This window comes from Cherax quadricarinatus, chromosome 1, assembly GCF_038502225.1.
Source record: "Cherax quadricarinatus isolate ZL_2023a chromosome 1, ASM3850222v1, whole genome shotgun sequence".
Lineage (NCBI taxonomy): Eukaryota > Metazoa > Arthropoda > Malacostraca > Decapoda > Parastacidae > Cherax > Cherax quadricarinatus.
The window spans coordinates 90284791-90293456 of NC_091292.1; positions in this window are offsets into that span (position 1 = coordinate 90284791).

An 8666-nucleotide genomic window follows, 5' to 3' on the forward strand; every position below is an offset into this window, starting at 1 on the left:
CAAACTGCCAGCGAGGGCTACGGAAAGGTGGTGAATAGGAAGGAGAAGTAAGAATGATCGGAAAATGATCGCTATCATGTAAGTCTGGTAGAACAGACCAGGTGAAGTCTAGTGCAGTGGAGGAAGAGCAGACTGATAGATCGATGCAAGAGAGAGTATGAGTACGAGGATCAAAATGGGTGGGAGTACCCGTATTTAAAACATGGAGGGGGTGAGAGGCAAGAAAAGCCTCCAACTGAATGCCACGTGAGTCACAATGAGACCCCCCCCAGAGGAAATGGTGGGCATTAAAATCACCAAGTAACAGAAGTGGTGGTGGTAAGGATGAAACAAGAAAGGCAAAGTCTGGGATAGAAAATGCTCGAGAAGGAGAGAGATATAAAGAACATATTGTAAACCACTTATTCAAGTGGATACGGGCTGCAGTGTAATGCAGCGATGTATGGACAAATAGTTGACAGTACGGAATATCATTGCGTAGAAGAAGGGCACTTTCATTAAAGGTCCCATCTGAGAAAGGATCCGAAGAATACAATAAATTATAGCCTGAGATAGGTTGGAAAACAGCCGAGTTTAATTTTGGTTCTTGTAAGCAAGCACCAACAGGGGAAAACCTGGAAAGCAACATCTGAAGCTCACCCCGATTACCCCTGAGGCCGCGGATATTCCACTGTAAATAGGCCATGATTGGCGATGAAGAAAATATCAGGAATCTGTAGGTAAAGGCACCTACGGACTAGAGGGGTTAGAAAAGTCAACGTGTGGTGGCATTGGAAGATGTTCAAGTAGCGAAGGAACGGAGCGTTGCGAAGAATGGGGTTGTGAAGATGGAGGAGAGGGAAGAGAAGGAACAGGAAGTGAATCAGTGTCCATTGAAGGTTTAGTCTCTGCAATATATTCTGAAATGGCTTCAAGTGTTTCTGAATTCAAAGATGTATGGGAGACCATATTGGAGATAGGAGGAGGAGGATGAGTAAAGATTGGGACAGTAATGGACTGTACCAAAGTAGAGGGGGAGGGAAAAGTGTAAGGGACTGGAGATGAAGTGTGGGGGGGGACAGAAGAGGCAGAAACCTGGGAGGTGACAGAAGAGGGAGAAACTTGGGAGGGGACGGGGGTGGAAGGCATAGTACGAGGAGGAGGGTGAATCTCCACACTTGTAATAGAGCCAGAGAGAGGGGAAGAACTAGGTACAGAGACTGGAAAGGTAAAGTGTGGAGGCGGAAGAAGGGAAGGAAGGGGCAAAGAAGATTTGAGCAATGTGGATTTTTTGGACTTCTGAGTAGAGGGGCGATTGGTATTAGGTGTCGTACGAGGTCTTGTCGATACTGGGGCTTGTGAGGAAGGACGCGAAGATGTGAGAACAGACTGAGTTGTAGTCGGGACGTCAGAGCCAAGGACAGCAAAAGGATTAGATGCCGTAGTGGCTATGGGAGGGGTAACAACAGAGGAGGCTGCAGAAGATGGGACCCCAGAAGTGGGGGGACGTTTGGAAACACGAGAATAAGAAACACGGGGTAGTCTCCCTTGGAGGCGGAGATGAGTAACTGCCATAGCATAAGGGAGACCTTCTGCCTCTTTGAGGCAACGGATTTCACGTTCATTTAAGTAGACCTGGCAACGGCGGGAGTACGAAGGGTGAGCTTCATTACAATTAAGGCAAGATGGAGGTTGACTGCAAGATGTATTAGAATGGTTGTCGGCACCACAGACTGGGCATTCGGCCATAGATCTGCAATATTTCGCTGGGTGACCAAAACGCCAGCAATTTCTACATTGTTGCGGTGTAGGTATCACCTTTCGAACTTGTAACCGATGTCCCGCGACATATACAGAGGACGGGAGTTCTCGGCTGTCAAAAGTTAAACGAGCCACATTGCAAGGGTAACGTCTCCGCCCCCGGGCAGGAAGGACATAAGTGTCTACTTTGAGGATTGGGAGATCCTGGAGTTCCAGCTGTTCAAAAATGTCATTGCCACATGACTGGAAATTCTGTTGGACTATGGTATGGGGCAGAATGACAGTACCACTACAAGAATTGAGAGAAAGATGTTTTTCAATAGTGATAGGAGTAGTATCGATATTCGAAAGGAGAGAAAGATCATGAGCTTGGGTAGCATTCTGGACAGTGACGATGCGCGTACCGCTCTTGAGAGCGTGAAATGAAATATCTCTGCCAACATGACGCAGGAGCGCTTTGGCAATACTATGGTCAGAAAGGTAGGCAGAAGAAGAAGTTGGTCTTAAAGTAAAGAATTTAGTCCATTGTGTGGTCCGAAACTGAGCGTGGAGAGGGAGTGCTTGACGTGTCGGTCGTTTCCGAGTAGAATGGGAAGGTAACGACGGAGCATCATCAGGAGATTGACGTTGGCGTTTAGGAGTAGGACCGGAGTTGGTCCGGCATGAAATGGGTGGGCGATTCGAAAATTGCCGTACCGTAGAGGGAGAAGCCGGAAGCATAGTCAAAGGAGAGCGGAGTTCAGACAAATCGAAGGAGTCAGTCGAAGCCCCGGTACCTGAAGCGGGTGAGGAAACAGCACCAGCAAGAGGTACAGGGGCATCAGGAGTGTCCGAAGAGTGGTCTAAACACAAGGCAGGGTCAGAATGGGGTGCGGTATCAAGAAGGGGCCCGGGGGTAGTGGTTTCATGGACTAGGGCTGCCATGGTTAGGTTACTCCTTTGCTTTTTGTTTTTAAGAAAAAAAAAGAAAGAAGAAAAGAAAATAAAAACAAAAAAAAGAATAAAAAAAGGGGGGAGCGGGGAGGAATAGTTCCCAGGAGGAATGAAAGGGCCGGAAATCTCCCTCCGCCCCCAAGAGGACTCGACACCGCTAGTAGCGCAGATGCAGCATGGAACCCGTGCCATACCCTACCCTTCATGCCAGTAAACCAGCAATCCGGGATAGCAACCTCACATCTGCCGAGCTACCTCGGTGGACAAAAGAGAGGGCGGCCGGATATCCGCCACAAAGCATACCTCCTTCAGCCACCACCCCCGGAATCCGAAAGGTGGCTTCCAGAGATACACCCGTCGCCCAAAAGACACCCAAAGCTACTCCGGGATACCGGAGAGGGATCGGGACATCCCTAGGCAATCCAGATTCCACGGCAAACTACGCTACCGCCAAGAAACCTCAACGGAATGGGATCGACCCCGGTGTCCTTTCCCCTACCTAGGAACTAGCGCGCCTGTGGAAGAAATCACGAAGGCTAAAAAGAGGAAGGGCAAAAGGGAGGGGTGAGGAGGAGGAGGAGGAATGGAAAAAAGGGGAGGATGGGGAGGATGGGATAGGGGAGGGGAGAATGGGGGGTAATTAGGTTCGGTCTGAGGAAGAAGACCGACAGGGCTAATTCCTCAGACCAAGAGCCTCTTCACCACGCCAAGGAGCCCCCCTTGAAGAGGCACACTTGGTTCAAAACTCCCCACGCATTCACTCAACATTTCCCAAAATCTCTCTCCCTCCCCTACACTTCTCTCTTCTCCAGGTGCATACACGCTTATTATAACCCACTTTTCACATCCAACCTTTATTTTACTCCACATAATCCTTGAATTAATACATTTATAGTCCTCTTTTCCTGCCATAATTTATCCTTCAACATTATTGCTACTCCTTCTTTAACTCTAACTCTATTTGAAACCCCTGACCTAATCCCATTTATTCCTCTCCACTGAAACTCTCCCACCCCCTTCGGCTTTGTTTCACTTAAAGCCAGGACATCCAGCTTCTTCTCATTTATAACATCTCTTTCTTATCACTTGCACAACATCCATGCACATTCAGGCTTCCCATTTTGACAATTTTCTTCTTTTTCTTTTTAGTAATTATTACAGGAAAAGGGGTTACTAGCCCATTGTTCCCAACATTTTAGTTGACTTTTACAACACGCATGGCTTATGGAGGAAAAATTCTTATTCCACTTCCCCATGGATATAAAAGGAAAAGTAATAAGACCAAGAACTATGAAGATGAAATCAAAGAAAACTCAGATGAGTGTGTATAAATAAACATGTATGTGTATGTGTAGTGTGACCTAAGTGTAAGTAGAAGTAGCAAGACGTACCTGTAATCTTGCACATTTATGAGACAGACAAAAGACACAAGCAATCCTACCATCATATAAAACAATTACAGGCTTCCGTTTCACTCACTTGGCAGGATGGTAGTACCCTCCTGGGTGGTTGCTGTCTACTAACCTACTACCTATATAAATATATATATATATATACAGTGGAACCTCAAATATCAAACTTTCTTCAGTCCAGAAGGCTGTCCAAGTGCCGTTACCGAATGAATTTATTTCCATCAGGAATAATGTAAATTACATTAGTCCATTTCAAACCCTCAAAAATACACTTATAAAAGCACTTACAAAAATACACTTACATAATTGGTTGAGTTGGGAGCAGTTCGATTTTTGAGGTTCCACTGTATATATATAGCATATACATATATGTATATATATATATATATAGATATATATATATATACAGTGGACCCCGGTATTCGATAAATCCGGTATTCGATGCATTATATCACAAAAAATTTGCCTCGGTATTCGATACGATTCGTACGAGACGTGTCCACGTGTGGCCTGAACTGCCCCGTGTGTGCCAGTGTTTACAAGCCAGCCAGTGTGCGCGCATCTAAGGATACATTCGTTACATTCCATATTATCCATATTATCACTGTGTTTGGTGCTTGTTTCTCCAAAATAAGTCACCATGGGCTCCAAGAAAGCTTCTAGTGCCAACTCTTCGAGAAAAAAGGCACTAATGACTTATGAAATGAAGAAAGAGATAATTGCAAAGTACGAAAGTGGAGTGCGTGTGTCGGAGCTGGTCAGGTTGTATAATAAACCCCAATCAACCATCTCTACTATAGTGACCAGGAAAACGGCAATCAAGGAACCTGTTCTTGCAAAAGGTGCAACTGTGATTATGAAACAGCGACCACAAGTGTTAGAAAATGTTGAGAGACTGTTATTGGTGTGGATAAATGAAAAACAGATAGTAGGAGATAGCATCTCTCAAGCGATCATTTGTGAAAAGGCTAGGCAGTTGCATGACGATTTGGTAAAGAAATTGCCTGCAACTAGTGGTGATGTGAGTGAATTTAAGGCCAGCAAAGGTTGGTTTGAAAGATTTAAGAATCGTAGTGGCATACATAGTGTGATTAGGCATGGTGAGGCTGCCAGTTCGGACCAAAAAGCAGCTGAAAAATATGTGAAGGAATTCAAGGATTACATAGACAGTGAAGACTTGAAACCTGAACAAGTGTTTAATTGCGACGAAACAGGCCTGTTTTGGAAGGAAATGCCAAGCAGGACCTACATTACTCAGGAGGAAAAGGCTCTCCCAGGACACAAGCCTATGAAAGACAGGCTTACTGTTCTCATGTGTGCCAATGCTAGTGGTGATTGCAAAGTGAAGCCTTTATTGGTGTATCACTCTGAAACTCCCAAAGTGCTCAGGAAAAACAATGTCCTCAAGGCTAATTTGTGTGCTGTGGAGGGCAAACAGTAAGGCATGGGTCACTAGGGACTTTTTCTATGACTGGTTACACCAAGCATTTGCCCCCACTGTGAAAAATTACCTAATTGAAAAGAAATTAGACCTTAAGTGCCTCCTGGTATTAGACAATGCCCCTGGTCATCCTACAGACTTGGCAGAGCAACTTTCTGGGGACATGAGCTTCATTAAGGTCAAGTTTTTGCCTCCTAATACCACTCCTCTCCTGCAGCCCATGGACCAGCAGGTCATTTCCAACTTCAAGAAACTGTACACAAAAGCTATGTTTCAAAAGTGCTTTATAGTGACCACAGAAACTCGACTGACTCTAAAAGAGTTTTGGAAGGATCACTTTAATATCCTCAATTGTATAAACCTTATAGGTACGGCTTGGGAGGGAGTGACTAAGAGGACCTTGAACTCTGCTTGGAAAAAACTATGGCCAGAATGTGTAGACAAAAGGGATTTTGAAGGATTTGAGGCTAACCCTGAGAATCCTATGCCAGTTGAGGAATCCATTGTAGCATTGGGGAAGTCCTTGGGGTTGGAGGTTAGTGGGGAGGATGTGGAAGAGTTGGTGGAGGAGGACAATGAAGAACTAACCACTGATGAGCTGATAAATCATCTTCAACAGCAAGAGGCCACACTTGAGGAAACTGCTTCGGAGGAGGGGATAGAGAAATTGAAGAAGTTGCCTACTTCAAAGATTAAGGAAATGTGTGCAATGTGGCTTAAAGTGCAAACCTTTTTTGATGACAATCACCCTAACACAGCTATTGCAAGCCATGCTGGTGACTATTACACTGACAATGTTGTGAAACACTTTAGGAATGTCATAAAGGAGCGGGAGGTACAGGCCATTATGGACAGATATGCTGTGCAGTAGTAGGTTGGTAGACAGCAACCACCCAGGGAAGTACTACCGTCCTGCCAGATGACTGTGAAACAAAAACCTGTAACTGTTTTGCATGATGGTAGGATTGCTGGTTTCTTTTTCTGTCTCATAAACACGCTAAGATAACAGGGATATCTTGCTACTCCTACTTACACTTTGGTCACACTTCATAGACACGCACATGCATATATATATATACATACATCTAGGTTTTTCTCCTTTTTCTAAATAGCTCTTGTTCTTTTTATTTCTTCTATTGTCCATGGGGAAGTGGAAAAGAATCTTTCCTCCGTAAGCCATGCGTGTCGTATGAGGCGACTAAAATGCCGGGAGCAATGGGCTAGTAACCCCTTCTCCTGTATACAATTACTAAAAAAGAGAAGAAGAAAAACTTTATAAAACTGGGTTGCTTAAATGTGCGTGGATGTAGTGCGGATGACAAGAAACAGATGATTGCTGATGTTATGAATGAGAAGAAGTTGGATGTCCTGGCCCTAAGCGAAACAAAGCTGAAGGGGGTAGGAGAGTTTCAGTGGGGGGAAATAAATGGGATTAAATCTGGAGTATCTGAGAGAGTTAGAGCAAAGGAAGGGGTAGCAGTAATGTTAAATGATCAGTTATGGAAGGAGAAAAGAGAATATGAATGTGTAAATTCAAGAATTATGTGGATTAAAGTAAAGGTTGGATGCGAGAAGTGGGTCATAATAAGCGTGTATGCACCTGGAGAAGAGAGGAATGCAGAGGAGAGAGAGAGATTTTGGGAGATGTTAAGTGAATGTATAGGAGCCTTTGAACCAAGTGAGAGAGTAATTGTGGTAGGGGACTTGAATGCTAAAGTAGGAGAAACTTTTAGAGAGGGTGTGGTAGGTAAGTTTGGGGTGCCAGGTGTAAATGATAATGGGAGCTCTTTGATTGAACTTTGTATAGAAAGGGGTTTAGTTATAGGTAATACATATTTTAAGAAAAAGAGGATAAATAAGTATACACGATATGATGTAGGGCGAAATGACAGTAGTTTGTTGGATTATGTATTGGTAGATAAAAGACTGTTGAGTAGACTTCAGGATGTACATGTTTATAGAGGGGCCACAGATATATCAGATCACTTTCTAGTTGTAGCTACACTGAGAGTAAAAGGTAGATGGGATACAAGGAGAATAGAAGCATCAGGGAAGAGAGAGGTAAAGGTTTATAAACTAAAAGAGGAGGCAGTTAGGGTAAGATATAAACAGCTATTGGAGGATAGATGGGCTAATGAGAGCATAGGCAATGGGGTCGAAGAGGTATGGGGTAGGTTTAAAAATGTAGTGTTAGAGTGTTCAGCAGAAGTTTGTGGTTACAGGAAAGTGGGTGCAGGAGGGAAGAGGAGCGATTGGTGGAATGATGATGTAAAGAGAGTAGTAAGGGAGAAAAAGTTAGCATATGAGAAGTTTTTACAAAGTAGAAGTGATGCAAGGAGGGAAGAGTATATGGAGAAAAAGAGAGAAGTTAAGAGAGTGGTGAAGCAATGTAAAAAGAGAGCAAATGAGAGAGTGGGTGAGATGTTATCAACAAATTTTGTTGAAAATAAGAAAAAGTTTTGGAGTGAGATTAACAAGTTAAGAAAGCCTAGAGAACAAATGGATTTGTCAGTTAAAAATAGGAGAGGAGAGTTATTAAATGGAGAGTTAGAGGTATTGGGAAGATGGAAGGAATATTTTGAGGAATTGTTAAATGTTGATGAAGATAGGGAAGCTGTGATTTCGTGTATAGGGCAAGGAGGAATAACATCTTGTAGGAGTGAGGAAGAGCCAGTTGTGAGTGTGGGGGAAGTTCGTGAGGCAGTAGGTAAAATGAAAGGGGGTAAGGCAGCCGGGATTGATGGGATAAAGATAGAAATGTTAAAAGCAGGTGGGGATATAGTTTTGGAGTGGTTGGTGCAATTATTTAATAAATGTATGGAAGAGGGTAAGGTACCTAGGGATTGGCAGAGAGCATGCATAGTTCCTTTGTATAAAGGCAAAGGGGATAAAAGAGAGTGCAAAAATTATAGGGGGATAAGTCTGTTGAGTGTACCTGGTAAAGTGTATGGTAGAGTTATAATTGAAAGAATTAAGAGTAAGACGGAGAATAGGATAGCAGATGAACAAGGAGGCTTTAGGAAAGGTAGGGGGTGTGTGGACCAGGTGTTTACAGTGAAACATATAAGTGAACAGTATTTAGATAAGGCTAAAGAGGTCTTTGTGGCATTTATGGATTTGGAAAAGGCGTATGACAGGGT